We start from the raw sequence: 19,272 nt of genomic DNA, 5'->3' as shown, positions 1-19,272 counted from the left end.
CAGATTATTCCTGTACCTGAGTTAGTCACAGTAATTCTGTTTGCTTTAGTAGTAGTAGTTCTGTAGTTTAGTAGTAGTAGTTCTGTCAGCTTAGATCACTGTAACTAGGAGCAGAATCTGTTCTCCTCTGGTGGTAAAATTCCTGTAATCATTGTAGATTGTCACCTGGCTGGGCTGTGTTGGCACTGGTAAGCTTCCTGGAGCCTGCTCCACAATCTCCAAACTATCCTACAAATGCCAGGGCTTAGAACGTTTGCTCTTAGAAACACCCATCTACATGGGCAAATGTTGGTAGTGAATTGTTGCTCTCTCCCATCACCAGTAGAGAATGTTGAAGTTGCCACTGCTGGTTCAACTCCTTGAATTCTCCCAATTTTCCTAACAATTGTCTTAACATTTCACAGGTGTGTCCAGAGCTACTGTGTCTGCACAAATTCCAAAAAGCTCATGATATAGTGTCTGTTTTCACCTCTCGGATTGAAGCCCATTAAAGGATTTGAGGAAAACTATTCAGTGCTGTGGGCAATGAGGAGCAAAGAAGATCCATTTAGATGAGTTGCAGGTATCATTTCAGACCCCTAAAAAGTAGGAAAAAATATTTATACTCTATAACAGCAATTGCTATGTATTCTCAAGAATTGTCAACAACTGGTCTCCAGTCTAGCTTGAAGATTTTGGTAACCCACCACATGCTACGCATGGGTCTGAAAAAGATTGCCTAAGCCACAGATTAGCGGGAGGGTGCATAACACCAACCAAATTGCAGCCTTTGATCTGTTCTTACACTTCCAGTTCTGAATATCCACTACTGGTAATTATCAGACATAAAATATTTGGGATAGTTGGATTTTTGTTCAACCCACTGTGCTTGGTCTTAGTTTTTTTATGCTTCCATCATTTTCAGTGAGTCTAAAAAGGAAACAGCTTCTGTCTTAATTCCGCTGTCATATGGAAAAGCAGCAATATTTACCAACCCTGGTCACCCAAGGGGACCATTTTACAAAGAGACACCTCTAACACATGAATCCGTGTTGGTTGACATGATAGAAGCAGCACTTGTGAAAAAAAATGGCTTGGAGTTGCATAGCTTTTAGTGGCAACTAAATGAAGAAAAGAATTGCAGGAGTGGGAGCAACAAGAGAATATCAGTTGGGAAGTTGGAGTGAAAGTTTTTGTATATAATTTCAGCTGTTTGAGAGGCAGATGGTTCTGTTAGTAGAACATATATGTAGAGATCAGACTTCTAAAGACCTTCTTGCGTCTGCTTTGGATAAAAGTATATAAAAAAATTAAACCCCTGAGCTTTCACCTTCAGTGTGCAGTCAGGAAATTAGAAGGAAAAGGAGCTGTTACGCCTGTGAAATTAAATTGGACTCAAAGATAATTTAGGATCATAATAAAGGTGAGAAGGTTCAGAATCTTTCTGAACTATTGTGATACCCATACAAAGTGTATTGACCTGCTGCCTAACTTTTTTTTCTTGCTTGAAACCTAAAATTTGGTTTCAAATAAAAATCAATCCCTACCAGTTCATATAATGCAAGTACTTTATTGCATTCTGACTGAAGCACTGTTGCTCAAAGATGAGGGGCCAAGTCCTGGCCTTGTGGCGTGGACAGTTTCCAGACCACAGGCAATTCTGACTTCAGGGGAAGGTGAAGGAGGTGGACAAAAAGAAGCAGTCACAAATGAAAACTTTGTATTCCTTTCTAGTACTACTGGTCTTCTGATGGATTTTTCAAAATTTCAGATAAGTGGCAAATTTTCAGCCAGCTCAAGGAAATCGAAATAGGAAAGGGCAGCTTTGCAAGGAGAAACCAGGGCACCAGGTAAGACAACAACCAGATGGGAGAAGAGGTGCAGGCACAAGGGGAGGGAGGAAGGCAGGAAGGCTCATGGGGATGGTCTGACTGGTAGCAGGGCATGCAGGGAAGGGAGAGACTGCTAGTGGATGAAGAGACTGGTTAGGACTTATCTGGAGGCCATAAAATAGGTGCTGAGGGGTGAGTTGCTGGAATCTCCTGTCTGGAAAGAACATGGCAGAGGAAGAGAGCATTAAAGCTGCTGGGTTGGCATTGGGGGGGGGCACAAGGAAGAAGAGGGCCCCTTCTGCACCCACTCCACACAGCTCCAGGAATGAGGGGGGTTCATTGCCTCTGGGTTCATGACATTAAAAAAAAATTTAAAAAAAAGAGAGAGAAGCCTAAGTCTCTCTTACTGTTTGACAGAGGAAACAAAAGCTTAACAGTCAAGAGAGTCCTTCTACCTTCCCCCAAAAACTAGCTAAGCTCCAGTCAGAGGTTTCACTTGGGGTTTTCCTCGTGGCCACCTCTGCTGTGGGGGTGACATCCCTGTCTCTGCTTGAGCCTGGCAGGACAGTGAGAGTGACAAGCACTTCTGAGTGATAAGGGGGATAGGAGGGAGAGAGGTTTGTGCCAGTTAATTAGCAGCACTTTGGTGGTTTCTGTAGCCCACAGTAACCTTCACAAGACTAGCAGTGAAGGAGAAGTATTTGGGTATCTGTGGTGGAGGCTTGAAGTCTATTTATTTGAGCCCTTCTTTCTTTGAGCATGGACTGCTTTGCTCTTCCAGCTCCTTTTAGAGGCTGTACCATCAGCTGTCCAGGCTCGGCAGCCCAGTGTCAAAAGGAAAGGAGCCTTTTGCCCATCGCTGTCATATAAATCAGGGCCCAAATCTGTAAAATGTGAGAAAATAAGAGATTCGATTATCCATATGGATCACTCTGGATTTATTCCAGATTGCTTCATTAATAGCAATCAAAGACATCACTTTAATGGATTTTTTATCCTCAAAATTATGGTCATGGGGAATTTGTTCTGGCTATTGATTTTGAAAAGGCTTTTGTTTCTCTTCAATAGCCTTAACTTATTTCAGATTTAGGTAACCGTAGGATTTGGTCTTAAATATGTTAGATAGGTCAATCTCCTTTATTCAAATCCACAGTTATGTTAAAACTAATGAGCATAGTTTGAAGATGATTTATATACTGAGCCTTAAACATGAGAGTCCTTTTTCTCTTATACTTTTGCTGTTACAGAGGAGCCTTTGTTATGGGAGAAATCAGTGTTTTTAAGGGAAAAGTCAGTGATGTTTTCCTTTCTGCCCTTAGTTGGAGAATATGTTATTTTTTTAATGAAGATTTTTAGATATTATGCTGCAAGTCACTGAATGTTCATGTTTCTTCTTTGTTAATTGGAGTAAAACTCTTAAAGCCATTAGGAGATTTAAATGTAGCTCTATTTGAGCAATATCCTTTATTGGATCCCCCATTATCCTTTAAACATCTTGGTGTGCAAGGGGATAAAATTAGAATGAATTTGTTTGCTTTAAATTGCCAGCCTCTGCTTGATAAAACTATTAGCTATTTAGCTAATTGGGCAGCTCTTCCATTATCATTAATTGGCAGAATTGATACAATTAAAATGGGGGGTTTATCTAAAGTGGTTTTGTTTTTTTTCTGAGGTATGCCTATCAAGTTCCCTAACATGTTCAAGGAATCTTACATTCTGCAATTAGTTTTGTTTTCAGGGTTAGAGGTAAATTTAAGATTAATTTTGAAACTCTGAAGCTTCTCGTAGAGTCAGCTGGACTTGCTCCTGCTAATATTATTGTTGTTTTTGGCTGCCCTGGTACAACATGTTGTTTCATGATTTAGACAATCCCCAGCATTATGTGGCTGTGGAGGGCATGGGGCAATGCAACCACAGGCTAAGCAAAATCAGGCCCTTAGAGCACCCCCCTGCTTTGCAGAAGGTCATGGTGAGGCTTGACCCCCGGGCTGTGTCCTGCAAGGTGCTAAACACCCATAATTTCCTGACCCACCAAAGCATTTTAGCACAGCCATAACTTTTAAGCACACATACAAGCCCAGTGAAGCCAATTAGCTTACTCATACTAGTAAAGTTAAACAAAGGCTGCACTTGGTTGGGGCCACAGTAATCATCACCTTGTCAGTTTGAGACTCCCACACAAATCCATTGCAAAATAGTCCATGTTCTTCCGCTTACACCTTGGCCGTGCTCTCAGCTGATGCTGCCCTCCATATAAGCAAGGCAGGACGCTGTGTTTTGATGAGTCACTCTGCCAATCATCTTCCCCTGTGTTCCAAGCATCAAGAAACTGCACCCTCTGCTCCTGCCATCTCTGGTGGACATGCCATCTCTTTTAGGTTGCTAGTACAAATGATGCTTCTCCCTCCTAATGCTATGATTCATGTCAGCCATTAGCCTCAAATAAATGAATGGGCCGAAAGAAAATTAAAACTAAATCACACCTCTATCAAGGGGAGGGCTTGTTGACAAGTAGGGCCTCTATTGCCAGAATTAGTCAACTGGGTCTGCCTTTTGCACCTGAGGCTGAGAAAACCAGAGGATGATTAATTGGGCAGGACCAAGAGGATGTTGCCCCTCCCATACAGTTGGCCAGTGTAGGCAGTTTCCTAATCACACCACGAGGGCAGTGGGTACATCACTGAATACCACGACTACCTCTGCTTCACCTTCATCACAGTTTTATATAGTGCTGGAATACCACATTTGTTCTTCACCACCCAAACATGCTCTTATACTGTGCCTTATTTTGCCTTAATTTGCAAGCCATGCAGAGCTGGGTCTATTGCCATTTAGAGCTGCTTACATAACTTCTTTTTAGAATATAAAATATTTTTATGCAAAATAAATTTTAAAAATGTTTTGTCTATAAAATATATGCAAATATAATTATATATAATTTTAACCAAAAAAGAAATCAAGTCCACTATTTAAGGCATGACCCAATATGCACGTGATATGTTTGAACAGTGGAGAACCTTGATGCAATACTACCCTTCTTAATTTTAGTCATTGTAGTTCTAGACTATACCAGAGTCATTTCATGAAATACATCATGCTCCATGGGTTAATCCCGATTTAGCTGTGATGCTTTGCTTTTGGGTATTATCGAAATTGTTTTGTCCATCTCTTTTTCATTCATTTTCTTGAATATCATTCTACATAGATTTCACTCACACCTTTATTTGTATTTAAATTGTGCGACTCTTTAAGGAGATGGACCCATCAAATGATACAATACCTGGTGGCACAAAGAACAAGGCATTGTTTACTTTTGCATAAAAAGCAATGAAGATGGAGCACACAGTTGATAGGATACTAATGAATTATTTGAATGTCTGGCCTTAACTCAGACTCAGTTCAGCTAAACCTAGTAGCCAATGGAGTTGAAATGTAATGGATAATAATCCAAGATCCAACCATATTGTTGGTCTAGCTTGCACAGCTTGGCCCTTACTGACAACCTCAACCAAGGACTTTTGCACTGAGTGGCTGATGAAGTGCCTCAGCACAGTCATGTACTGCCTCAGGGACAGAGCATAGCATGGACTAAGGTTGACCTGCTCCTCTAGGTCTGGGACACTCCTGGGGAGAAAGAGAGCACCTGAGTCTCTGGGGCTGGTGTGTTTCATGAGCACTGAAGTCACTGGAACAAAAGTCACCTTGGGCTGAGGGGCCTGTTGCAGCTCCCTCAGGAAGAATGAACGCTCCCACCGGTGCCTTAGAAACCCCACACTCCCACTGATTTCCCTGTGACTTGGGGAAAGAGTAGGAGGGAGCAGAAACAAAACCCCTTAGAATAAGGACGACTACCTCACAGTACTAAATGCACTGATCCTGTGCTGATTTCTATTTTTAGGTTAATTGCAGTAAATAAGGAGCATCACACTCATGTGAAAGAGATGAGAATCAAACCTAGGGGGAACAGAGGAGCTGCAACACGGGAGACAGTCCTCCCTGTGCAACTTGCAAGGTGTATTAGGGCCAAAACCTCTTTAATGCAAACAATGCTTTTTATTTGCTTCCATATCAGCTCTGAATTTGGCTTATTGTCACCAGTAAAGAAGAATCCAGAATAAGGGTCATTTTGGGTTGAAACATTACCGTGGCATACAATGCCTTTTCCTCATTTGAAAGTAGAGATATAACTCTGTATGTCATTAACTAAGACAATAATAAATTAATACAATAGCCTAGTAATAGTGCTGTAAAGCTTTCGTGTATGAATTGGAATGTGAATGCTGAGCTTTTCATTTCATGGTTGAAAAATACATGAGTTGACCCAAATATTAATTTCTGCATTTCAATCATTTACATATTATGGGTCAATAATAATTTCTTGCACAAATGACTTTTCAAATGAGAAGCAGTATATTGTAATGGTCTATCATATTTACAAACATCTTGTTGTTTTCCCAACTTATTTAAAATATACTGGGCCAGATATTGTTTGCCAAATACAATACAAAACTGGGTCATGTAAAATTCGGATGCTATTTTCTTTTACTATTACCCGTAATTTATAATATTCATAAACCATGGAGTGGCAGGCCCCTGCCCCTGGCAGGCCCAGGCCCCCAGTTTGGAACAAGCATGGTTTTCCAGCAATGGTTTAGGAGACCTGACACTTCTTTCTGCTCTTTCCTGACCATAAAAATCTCACCCCTTTGAGCAGCAATCCCTCTGAAGATCCAGCAGTGTCAGCAGGACTAATGGTGGGGGTCTTGAGAAGTTTATTACATCCCAAGATTTCTTTACAGCGTGCAGTGACATCCAACAAAATGCCTAGGGTGTCTTTTTTCAATTACTTTACAAAGCTAAAATAATATAAATAACCTTGCTTTTTACTTACCGGTATTGAACTTAGTCCATCATTTTGGGCTGTTCATTGTTTCATCATATTCCACCCCTTTATTAGCCAACATATCCCAACAGAAAACTTTTGTCTTGGAGTAAATAGTGTTTGAGTACTGAATTAATCAGAGACTATATAGTGCAACATATATATGCTGCCCAGCAAGATGAATTTACACATTTGCCTTTTCCCCTAATTATAATTCCAGAGGTTGAATGTCCATAGCATATGGGTATATCCTCATAGAGGCATGCAAACACACACATACAGGCACACACACTGTACATTAATCTCTCTTGGCTTATCTGTTGCTGTCTTTAATTTGTATACTTCAAAATTGAGTGGTGAGGTCATTTATTAGACTGTTTCCATGAGTTTTACGTAGTGATAAGAAAGCAGTAACATGCAATTTGTTATTACAGAACTCACTTTTGTAAGTATGATCTAATATTTTCTTTCTTTAACTGAACAGTGAGGAAGAAGAGCTTTCAGAGTTAACTAAGAGTTAACTGGCTACATTTCAACTGTCACCATTGTCTTACATCTACATAGTGAGCAGAAAGATCCAGAGAGGTGTAAGTACTGCAGGCTGTTGGGAAAAAAACATTTATAAGTAGAAATTTCTCCTCAGAGCAAATTTTTCCAGTTTGTCTTGATTTTTTTCTTTCTCTATTTTTTAAACACAACGTGTGATGGAGATGATTGTTATTATCCAAAGGACCTTACTTGCTGGCTCACTGCATCTCTGTTTATGAAATGCCATAACAAAAGTGAGCTCACGCTTGTGTGCTTCCAATGCGTGATGTTCCTGTGTGCCAGATGGGCACTTTCATGACTGTATGAGCGTGGATTATTTCATTTCCTACATCTGGGACTCCAAATGGCTGCACAGAATGCCACAGGAGAGAGGAACAGATCTTCAGCTGGAGAAACCTACCTTCACAGGGGAACCAGCTACATCAGAGGGGATGAGGCAGAGAAGCCCCGAGTGATATCTGAAAGTTCACATAAACCAGGGCCATAAGGGAAACCTTTAGAACTAGGAACAAGACAAAAATAAACAATAACTAATGCTGGATGTCAGCTGTGGAGAGGGGGGAGGGAAAATAAACCATAAGCAGTTTCTTGTCTGGCCACAGAAGATGTGTTTGGAATGCTGGTTTGTATTTCAGCTCAGAAACTCTGCTATGACCTTCAGATATCACTGAGTATTACAAGTTCTACAGATAGCCAGAGAGAAATATTCCAAGGAGAGCTGGCATATACTATGCCATACTAGTTAATGTTGTCTGCGTATTGCTCACAGCCTGCTCCAGAACTGTGGCCAGGCAGCCTTGTAAAAACACTGCAGAATCCTACAGTAACAGTCAGGAATGCTAGTTTGTCATAAAGCTGTTGCAGGATTTGGGATAATTACTTGTTTGTTTGTAGGATAAGTGAGTGGTTTCCTTTTTTTTTAAGCCTAAAACAATGAGAGCAGATCCTCTATATAGTGAGGACCTGGCTCACTACACTTTTGCGGAATATTTTGCATTTCAGAGCCAGCAAACAGGAGGAGATGGAGAGAAGAGACAGAATAGCCTGTCCTATGTGTGATTGAATTAGCTGTAGCTGAAAAAAAATATAGTTAAGGCAGTGACTTCCTTAAGATGAAAGAGAGCAAGCCCCCAAAAGAGAACAAATGGAAAAAGTAATGAACAAAAGAAAGTAAGAGCTTGTGACACAAAGTAAGAAAAATAAACAGCAGTTGACTTAACTATTTTGCATAAGATATTTACAAACCACAGCATATTACTGTTTGCTTTATGCATTTTCACATCCTGTTCAGTTTAAAGCAGTAATTTTCTGCAAGGACAACAGAGGGAAAAAAAATGCTTTACACTGCTTATATTAATTACATTTTTTCATTACCCGTCATGTTTTCTACAGGCTTGTGTATTATTACTGTAAAATGTAATGAAACAGAAAAAGAAAAAAAGAATGGACTTCTGGGAAATTTTCCAATTCTTGAAATGCAATGTTAATTGAGTGCTATTTTTAGGTCATCACAGATAGAGCTGAACCCATTGCCATCAGCACACAGAATGGGGACAGCCCAGGTGCAGCACAAACTGGGTGAGGGAATCAGTTTCTACTGATGGAGAAAAAGGGAGAGAAACTAACTCCCCAGAGCAGTGGTTCTTGTTAGGTTTGGGGCAGTTTCTATTTCTCACTGTAAAGTTCTCGAAGCAGAAATGAAAGGCGAGGGTGCAGAGCTGGCATGGGTCCAGGACCCACCCTGATCATGGGTGCTCTGAAGGAGATCTACTGACTCCTGTGACAGCAGAGCAGAGCAAATGAAAGTGAGAAGCTCTATCTGGTTTGGTGGCTGACTTTCAGCTCTAGGAGAGCACTCTGAAAGTCAACATGAAATAAAGTCCCCCAAAATGTATCAGAAATCCTTTTAATTTATAGATCTCTTAACAGGCTGCCAAAAATCAATTATTTTAATTTGTATATAGTGCAGCCATGGACTGATTCAAGTTCTTTTGAAGTATTTTTAAACAGCCATTGCACAAAGCCATCCTCTTTCCTATATGCAAAAAAAAAAAAAAAGAATTGAAAACCACAGTTTCTCACAATTGCTTTGATCGTGAGAAGAGACACACAGGATTCTGCAAGCAAATCTGAGCCCCCTCACTAAGTCCATTAACTGGGTGCCTCTACTGTCAGTCCCAAGAATCAGTGTAGCTCTACTGCTCCCTGTGTTATCTGCCTCTTCTCCCAAAGCCCATAACAGCTTGTGAAGACATGGGGAAATAGTTACTGGTACTTGTGAGTGGGTGGAGAAGTGGTGAAACAAGAGAAGTGGAAAATCTTCAGTGTGCCCTTACCAAGGCCAAAATCACAGAATCACAGAATATTCTGAGTTTGAAGGGATCCACAAGGATCATCAAAGTCTGACTCCTGCCCTGCACAGGGCAGCCCCAAGAATCACACCATGTGCCTGAGAGCATTGTCCAAACTCTTCTTGAACTCAGACAGGCTTGTCCCCATTTTCCTGGGGAGCCTGTTCCAGTGCCCAACCACCCCCTGAGGAAAAACTTTTCCTCTCTGACACAGCTTCAGGCCATTCTCTTGAGTCCTGTCACTGGTAAGCAAAAAGAAGAAATCAGTGCCTGCCCTTCTGCTACTCCTCATGAGGAAGCTGTAGACCACAACGAGGTCTCCCCTCAGTCTTTTCTTCTCCAGACTGAATAGACCAAGTGACCTCAGCCTCTCCTCATATGACTTCCCCTCCAGACTCTTCATTGTATTCATAGCTCTCCTTTGGATGCTCTCTAATAGCTTTATATGCTTATTATGTGTGCCCAAAACTGTACATGGCACTCAAGGTGAGCCAACACCAGTGACCTCTGTGAAAGAGAAGAGAGCATCCCACCTGAGGGAAGCCAATGTTATCTCCACAAAGCTGTTCATTTTCAGTATTGCACAGCACAACTATAAAAACAGGAGCATAACCCAACCATTCTGGCAGCCATTCTAAATGACCACGTAGCATGTTTTGGAACAACTCAGACTAACAGTTTTCTGCCCACTTTGGCCATGTGCAGTAAGATCTCAAAAAGCAGTCATGGTCAAGTGGTAGAATTACCAAGACTATACAACCAGTTCTTCTATTTGTTTTAGTGCTAGTGGAGACTTGTTAACCAATCTGTAGGTATAAGAGACAACTCTCCACCCATACTGGCCCATGTCATCAAAGACATTCTGGGCAGGATCCTAAACAAAGGCACTTAAGCACCCAAATTCCCAAGATGATCTATGCCCTTTTACCTTGGTACAAACAGCTTGCATTCTGGCACTTCATTCATTACAAGTTTCTTTGTTTTTCTGTGGTTCTGTTAGTCACTTGAGGGTCCAGGCTCATCCTTTTATCAATCTCTGCTCAAGAATCCTGAATATGCCCAAAGGCCACATGAAATACAAGGCATTAATAGTGCTCCCCTGGGTGTGGCTCTCCTTGACCTATGCAATAGCTTGTGCATCAGCTATCCATCATGAGCCTGTCTTTGTTTCTTGCCTATCTTCAAATCTCTGCCCTTCCCCTAAGTCACATAAGCTGTGGCTTATCAAAAATACCACCTCAGTGCATTCCAGATGTGACTTCCCACCCATTCTCCAGCAGATTTGGCAGTGGTATAGAAATGTTATGAATTTGCCTGGCAAGGCTTAGATGGATTTAAAAAAAGGCAAAGCAAAACACAAACTGAAGAGTTAGTTTTCTCTCCAAACATTTCTAGTGCTAAGATAGAAGTGATAAATCATAAATATAAGCCAACAAGATTTTCTCTTATCTGACACATTGAATTAAGGCTGTTGTGCTCAAACGCTTATAGCAAAATTGACAAACACTTCCTTGTAGGAATGCTGCATCAAAGGTATTAACTTTTATAGTCAAACACCATTTAAACCCAAGGCAAGGCATGTGCATTAGCACACACTGCCACGCACCCTCACCAAGGCGTGTGAACTGTGAAACTCTATTTGCAAATCAAGAAAGAAATCCTGCTCCTGTTGACTATGCTTGTCCTGCCTCCAGCAGTGATGCCAGCATTTGGGCTTCACTTAGTCAAGCCAAGTGGCCCCAGCTTGTTGCAGCCTCACCATGGGCCTTAGCTCATTATTGGCTTGTCAGCACTTATACTTCATCAAGACCAATCTCGAGCCTGACAGCTACCCCCACATTTTCATATCTCACCGTGACAGATTCCTTTTTATGTTTAGATTAGAGCTATTCACCTTTGCTAGGAAAATTGATCTAAATCCACAGACCTCCAATTGGGAGTCACAATATTTTTCCACATAGAACCTAGTCTTGTTCTTTCACAAGGATTCGTTTTTCCTCGGCACCTGAAGTTGTTCTTGTAGGCAGCAGTCCAGAAATAGCAGGGCTCCTTTGCAGGCCAGAGCAGGTAAATTTTTTTGTAGTGGGATGACAGGAGCAAGTGGTGGAGGGTATAGAGGGAGCAGAGGGAGTCATGAAACCACAAAGTCTCCAGAAGCATGGGCAGCCTGACCCAAGCCAGCTGGATCCCATTACACCACCCTGAGGGGAATGGCTCGTATGTGAGCCAGTCCCCTTCAGTACTCAAGCTACTGGGGAAAGGGCAATGAATTTGTTAATTCCAAGTCAAACTCATTGCATAAATCAGGAAGGCAGTATTCAAATGGCAATTCAGACTTGAGATAATGTCTTAAGATACATGTAGCCACTGGTTTCCATGGGAATTTTGCCATATCTTTCACCAGGACTAGGATTTAATCTCTGTGAATTTTCATTTTTTCCACTTGATTAGCTGGCACCTATCCTCTATTGAAAGACAGTCACAGCACATGTGAAGAACTGTGGTAATAAGCTGGTCAAGGAGGCTTTCAGGATGGACCTGAGGAAGCTGCAGTAATTTGACTGGATCAATAGGTGGGATTTCATCAGAGAGAGGGGATTCAAATGTCACTTTGAAAATTTCACTTCGATGTGTTCATTTTTTGTTTCAACTGTGTTGGGAATGGCCTGTAGATTTTAACTTTGACTCAGAGCAGGAGAAATAAGCCATTAATTCTTATGAAAAAAAAAGCCATTCCAGGCCACACACATTTGGCATGTTTAGGAGTGAACCATCACTTCCATGATGAAATCAGTGGATATCATTTCAGCTTTGGTCAGATGAGGCCTCAAGCTTGCAGACCATGCACCAAATGTTTATTAGTGTTTAGAAGGTCAGATAGATACTGACTGCAGCCCAGTGCTTTCAAAGGGTTCAGTTGTCTTGATCCAAGGAAGCAATAGGCAACAGTGCCTAAGTATGTTTCAGGCTCTGGGGTTTCAGAAACCCATGTGTTCCCAACTCCCAGTGACAACAAGGAGCCTGAAAGCTTTAAAAATCCAAAGTAGATACTGATCTGTATCCAAGGCTGTTCAAATATCTGTGGAAATCTGTCTCTAATTTATCTAGTAGTGGTATCCTTCTGGGCCACATTTGGAACCATGAGCTTTTCACATGGCACTACTCTGCAAACTCTGCTCCTTTGCACTGCTGTGGGTAAAACAAGAGGAAAAAATGTATTATGGCCCTCAAATATCAGGAAGATGCCATAAGCAATGACGTGTTAGCCAGGATGTTAGAAGATGCCATTGTATACATCAGATAGTGCTGTCTACTCTTTTATATGTTTCCGAATCATGGGTCATCTACCGCCACCACCTGCGTCTCCTAGAACGCTTCCATCAACGCTGCCTCCGTACAATCCTGAACATCCACTGGTCAGATTATGTGACCAATACATCTGTTCTTGAACAGGCAGCAATCACAAGTATTGAGGCCATGTTACTGAGAACGCAACTGTGTTGGGCAGGGCACGTCTCCAGGATGAAGGACCACCACCTCCCTAAGATCCTGCTTTATGGTGAACTTGCCACCGGCTGCCGCAAGAGAGGAGCTCCGAAGAAAAGATACAAGGACTCCCTGAAGCAACAACTCAGCCTCGGGCATATTGATCACCATAACTGGTCTACTCTGGCCTCTAATCGGGAGGCCTGGAGACATACCATTTATAACGCTGCTGATGCTTTTGAGAAAGCGCGCAGGATCACCCTTGAGGAGAAAAGACAACGCAGAAAGAATCGAGCCTTGCAGAATATACCCTCTAAGGAGTCTTTCTGCTGTGTCTTTTGCAACCGGACATGTCTTTCTTGTATTGGCCTTTTTAGCCACCAACGCGCTTGCAAGAAATGTGGGTAGAGCCCTTCCCAAATCTTCGTTCGCGAAGCCTAGCCATGATGATGATACATCAGATGCAGAAGCCGATCAAACTGGGGTAATTACATTTTCTGATTTAAAGGTTTTTGCAGATGTGAAGCTTCCCACCCTTCTTCCCAGCCTCTGTGTGACTCCTGCTGAGGATCTGCACTGCTGCAGGTGAAGAAGCCCAGCTAGGCAACCTGACCTGCATGTATGGGCTCAAAGACTATGATTGCTACAGGGCTGGCACCCAACTCACATTACACCCAGGAGGACCCAGATCCTGAACTGGGTGTCCATGCTCACACATGAGCCTTTGAAATGAAAATGTAAGTGGACCGACTCCTGAGTACTTTTGTTGATATGCCAGCACATGACCTCTGTGGTCCTCTTGCAGTCCTACTCAGGCTAGATTTAAGAGAAAGCAGTGTTCTTATCCACAAGGATGGACATTTGTGATCTAACCGATTAACTCTGTTTTATCCAGGAGGGTGCTCTCAGCCAGAGAGTGAAATGTTTCTAAAGCATCTCAAAACAAATCCCAGAATGACCTGTGCTGCACCTGCACACTGCTGCCTCTGACCCCGCATTCCTGCCAGTCCAGGGAGTAGAGTGGGCTTTGGACCCATCAGCTCTGGGCACCAGGGATTTTGTAATACTGGAAAAAGGAGGCTAATTCTCCATTTTACTGGTTGTATGCTAGTGAAATGCTGCTGAAGTCACTACTGTAAAACCCAGTGCAACAGAACAAGCATCCAGCTTGATATATTTAATGTCGATAAAGTTAATAATGCCAATGTCAACAGAGTCCAGAGCAGGACTGACCCCTGGCCTCTTGGATTTGCCTCAGTAGATCACACCTTAGCCCTATTATTTTCATTAAGTTTTTTTACCTTGTAATCTTCCTGGGTATCATCAGAATGAAGTTCACCTCCTGACTCCTCAAACTCAAGCATATCCCTATTTAAAGATTGGGATTGGGAGAAAGAATACCATGTTTAAATGGTAACCATTGAAATGGGGCACTGTGCACAAAAGGCCTGCCAGGTTCCTTTCAGAAGACTTAGCTGAGGAGTGGGGGACTGGAAACACTGGCTGCAGCCAAATTTCTTTTTTTCTATTTGTTAATCTACTGTGTCCAAACAATATGAACATTTGGTGCATTTAGCTCTAAATATGTCAAATTCTCCTTTAGGGAAGAACTTCAAAAATCTAAAATCATGTCTTAAGATCAAATTCATTGCCTGAGCTCAAAATTATTCTTCTCTATACAAATAAACACACACACTCACACTCATACTTGCATGCTTTGTCTGCACTGCAGGAATTGTCCTGGGCTATGCTGTTTGTGGAGCCTTGCTAAAAAGCCTGGCTTTCTGATACTGAGAGAGTGCTGCAAATATTAACACATCTTTGTGGGAGGGGGAAGTAAGAATGATTATCCCAGAATGTAACAAATCTAAAAATAAATTGGCTTCATTTTCACCTATTGCACACCAATGGGGGTAAAACAACTTTAATTAGTGTAACAGGACAATAGGAATGGAATTGGCTTGGTCACAAGATTTTTGCAGGATGACACTGATGGTATTACTATCCAACTTCAAAGATTTGGAAAGATGCTGCTAACACTGGAGAATAGAAACCTGTTTTTCATCAACTAGGCTGGCCTGACAAATTAAGTCTGTGGAGTCATTAGATTAAGATAAGAGCTTATCTCCTAGACTGACATTTATTCAGAGGTTTTTATGCTTCTCAGCTAGTAATTAGTGCAGTTGAATTTTTAACACTGCTTTGTCCAGTTGTTTGACAAATTTGAAATATATACAGTTTTGATTAAAAAAATAACTAAAATCCAAGAATGCAAGATTATTAGCTTGGAGTGGTTTTAATTTCTGGAAGAGTTGAGATGATACTAAAAATCTTCAAGGAGGTCAGAAGTGCTTCTGCTGTTGACTCATTTCCATACGCAGATTGAGAGGCTCCTTAAACTAAATTTTGAGGAACTAAGCAGCAGATATCTCTAGCAAATCTGTAATTTCTTCCATGCCCATCCATTTTGTAATTCTACTGCTTTAGAGGGGCAGGAATATGATGCCGGCTGTGCTTCTGCTCATTAAAGCTTTCCACCTCCTTCAGCACTCAGGTTAGGATTTTGGGTGGGGGCAGTTTCAAGAGGATTCCTCATTCATATGACTGGTTTCATGGGATAAAGTTTATTTTTCCTGTCCTAATTTTCTTGTAATTTTCTTTTCTTCTTACTATGGATTGTTCCAGAGTAAACCAATGCATTACTTTTGGACACATGTTTTAACATTGCTTTAGATTAACAAGTCTCACTTTTTTTTTAAGCAGCTCATTTTGAGTAACTGAAGATCAGCATTGAATTAATAATTAGTGCTTAAATGGATGGCTGTTTGTTTATGAACTCTGATAGGTTTGCTACAGCAACATCCTGTTATTGCTGTTACAGCGTTTGTTTTGTCCAAAGTACAGCCATCTCAGCATCTATGGTTGTTTCCTTTAGAAAAACACAGGCAAGAGAAGTTCATGGTATTAAATTATAGTTCATCTGACTGCTTTATTCCTGTGATTACTGGCTTTCACAAAAAAACCCCACAAACAACAACAAAAAAACCCAACAACACAAAAAACCAAACCAAACAAAAAACCAACAAGAAATAACTACACAAAAAAACAAAAACCAAAAAATTAAAACAACAACAACAACAATAACAAAACACCCAAACAAAAAAAAAAACAAACCTGAACTAAAAATCTCAGACTACCTGTTTGGAAAATAGACCATCCTTCTTTGGATTTTACACCTTACTGCCAAGACCCCTGAACTCTGTGGACTCATAGGCCCAGGGCTGTCAACTGCACAGGGTGACCAGCATTGTCACTGGCCTGCACTCCTGAGCTTGATCAGCAGTGGTAGAGTAGGACATGGGCTCCCAGGCTAACTGGAACCAGGATCTTCACTCTGGTTTTTTATGTCCACTTCTGCAAGTTTTCCTGTCACTTTTATGACCCCAAAGCATGAGAGAATTTAAACATCTCATAAGTACAACAGCTTTTCCATGCTTGGGGTGCCATGGATGGGAAGTAAGGCATGAGGCAGGCAGCCTCATGATTTCAGAGCTTTGCACAGCCAGAAATGAAACCCTGCTGCTCTCTACTTTCTGAGACAGATCCTTGACCTAGACCTGCCCTGACTCCTCTTTCAGTGCAGATGCTTTCAGCCCTCTGTGTCTGGTAAGACCCTTGATACTTCCCACTGGAGGTGTGAAACCCTATACATACATACATACATACATACATACATATATATATATGTATATATGTACACACACACATATAATAAATTCAAGTTCCATGGCAATCCCTGCCATTGGACACCCCAGCATTCCTGGTCTGTAGATGAGACCTCAGCTTGTGTCAGGAGTGCCTAGAGAAGGAGATGGAGACAGTATATTTGGCAATGCTCATAAGATGGCCTGGAAAGAAATTTGCGTCAAGCTAAACCACTTGCATCAATCCCTCAAAAACTTCAAGAAGTTTGGCTGACAAATTCTTTCCCATCTAAATTTTAGCTGTTAATTCTGCCTTTGCTGTCGACCAGATCAAAAATACATAACTTTCAATGTACAACTCACTTCCTGGCAGAGGGAAATGGAACCCCTTCCTGGGCCTTGGGTGAGCGTGAAGGGAAGACCCAATTTCTGATGTCTCTAGGGAGGAGGATGGCCTGAACAGAGGGACGAGGAGGGATTTAAAGTCAAACTTCCCAGAATTTGTGGCAGCAGCATCCCTATTTTCCTGTGTTGTTTTACTTTCTTGTGTTGTGCATTGCTCTGCTGTACATTGTTACAGAAGCTGGATAGCATCAGCACTACCCAGGCAAGCTTCAGTCTGTTAGGCTGTTAGATAAAAGGGGAAAAGTTGCCATCATCCAGGCACACAGACAGAGAACTAAAGAAAGACCACACCTTTGGGACAAAACCCCAGCTAATATGAAACTGTTAACACCTCCTTTTGATGGGCTGGAGATTACAGCATAGGGGTGTCTTGATGTTGTCTGTCGCAGCTGCCCATCAACAGTGCTGGCTCATGGGGCGGTTCCCTGGCCCTGCCTGCCCTTTGCCTTGTGACAACAATTTAAAGACACACAAAATAAATTAATGGTCTTGGTTTTGGCCTAAGTGTCTAGAGTCTGAGACCTTTGCTGGACCTACACATAAGGCCGAGGACTGACAGAAGCACTAGCAAAAGAGAAGTCCAAGCAGGTCAAGGGAAGGGGCATTGCAGACTAATAAACTCTGTTAGTACGTGGAGAATTTTGTTCAATTCCTGATGGCAGAAAAGACAGCCTGGACTGGCAGGTAAATCTCCCTGAAAATAGCAGAAATAGAGGTTAGAGCAACATATTTATCTCAGGTTACTTGGTACATAGGTAGATCCTGCAAAAAGAGAGTTGGAGATTTAACAGCACGAAGGTGTCACTGAATGGCAATAACAGTACAATCATGCTTTACTCTGCCTTCCATTTTCAGTGTCCCACTCTCAGGTGGATGGTTGCTCTTCAGCATTTGGCCAAGGTCAGACAGGTGAGAGAGAATTTTTTCACAAGTTTCTGGTATTCCTAATTGATTTTTAAAATGAGAGAAAAGGGCAATAACTTTTTTTTAACTGGCAAATCCGTTTTCAGTGTCACCAGAAAATGGTGCCTGTCAACTTAGACATTACTCTGATTTTTTTTCATAGCTTTTGACTTCTAAATTTGGTGTAAGAGGTACCCATGTCCCAGAAAAATTTGCTTGCCCTTTTTAAATGGATTCCATAGGCTGAAATTTATCCATGGTAAATGTTTCACAGTACAGTAAATTATGCAGCAGGTTCCATACAAACATCCTTTACTCCCAGAAATGAAGGTAGCACAAGTACATGGTGTAGCCATCCAGCTGTTTGTGTTTCCCCCAGGCATTCAACACTTCTCACAAATAACTACACTTTGCACTTCTGTAACACACATCCGGAGACCCCACAGGGCAATGGCAAAGGTAAGGTAAACACCTCCATTTCTATTTTATAGATACTTAACACTTCTGAAATGCAAGCTCAAGGCAGGCTGTGAGGCACATCTAAAGCTTGGAGAAGTCTTTCTGGAAAGCCAATGGAAATTATTTGCTCCAATATTAGTAGTAGGTCAAGTGGTCAGTGGTCAGTGCAGCTGTTGGAAGGTTGTTCCCTTGTACCATGTGAAAGTGCCCCTCCAACAGCCCAAGCTTGTCCCCATTTTGTTTTTCTGTTGTGTGATATTCATTAAACCCTTTGCTGTGACATGCCAATGCCAGTGTGCCAAATCCTGAGCAAATCACATCCTCTGTTCTTCTGTAGCAGATTTGTGAGATAATCTATTATAGATTAATCATTTCAGTCTTATGGTGCAATGTAAAAAATAAATTGGGGTTATGAAGCTGGAGGGGAGCCACCAGGGGGGGTGATGTGTTCTCATTGATGCTCCTTATTTGATCTTTGAAAACAGTGTCACAACGAGATTTTTGAAACTGATTGTTACCCTGTGGAATCCAAAGCACAAGGTAAAAATGTTGTGGAGTAAGTTTTCATGTCCACAAATATCAGCTCAATATTGAACTCTAGATGATTTTTCAGGTTATTTCCTTCCTTCTTCTCACAACATGAAACATATCTGGGCTGATCCATCTCTTTAGAATAATAGATGGTAGAAAAATAAATAAAATAAAATAAAAGCCCTTTTAAA

The 19,272-nt window shown here is 41.5% G+C and overlaps 1 long non-coding RNA gene across 1 annotated transcript in view; it reads left to right on the top strand.

Annotated features, from left to right (window-relative positions):
- Window positions 1–19,272, top strand: part of LOC113972866 — a 254,524-nt gene that overhangs the window by 230,366 nt on the left and 4,886 nt on the right. The window contains exons 7-12 of the long non-coding RNA XR_003536044.1: window positions 405–562; window positions 1,714–1,829; window positions 5,710–5,823; window positions 7,178–7,280; window positions 18,044–18,097; window positions 18,471–18,550. This is a non-coding gene — a long non-coding RNA (uncharacterized LOC113972866). The remainder of the gene's footprint in view (window positions 1–404; window positions 563–1,713; window positions 1,830–5,709; window positions 5,824–7,177; window positions 7,281–18,043; window positions 18,098–18,470; window positions 18,551–19,272) is intronic.

The sequence above is a fragment of the Neopelma chrysocephalum genome, unplaced genomic scaffold (assembly GCF_003984885.1).
Source record: "Neopelma chrysocephalum unplaced genomic scaffold, ASM398488v2 Primary Assembly neopelma1_97, whole genome shotgun sequence".
NCBI lineage: Eukaryota > Metazoa > Chordata > Aves > Passeriformes > Pipridae > Neopelma > Neopelma chrysocephalum.
The sequence above is the reverse complement of the archived record's forward strand: the minus strand, read 5'-3'. Positions and strand labels throughout refer to the sequence as shown.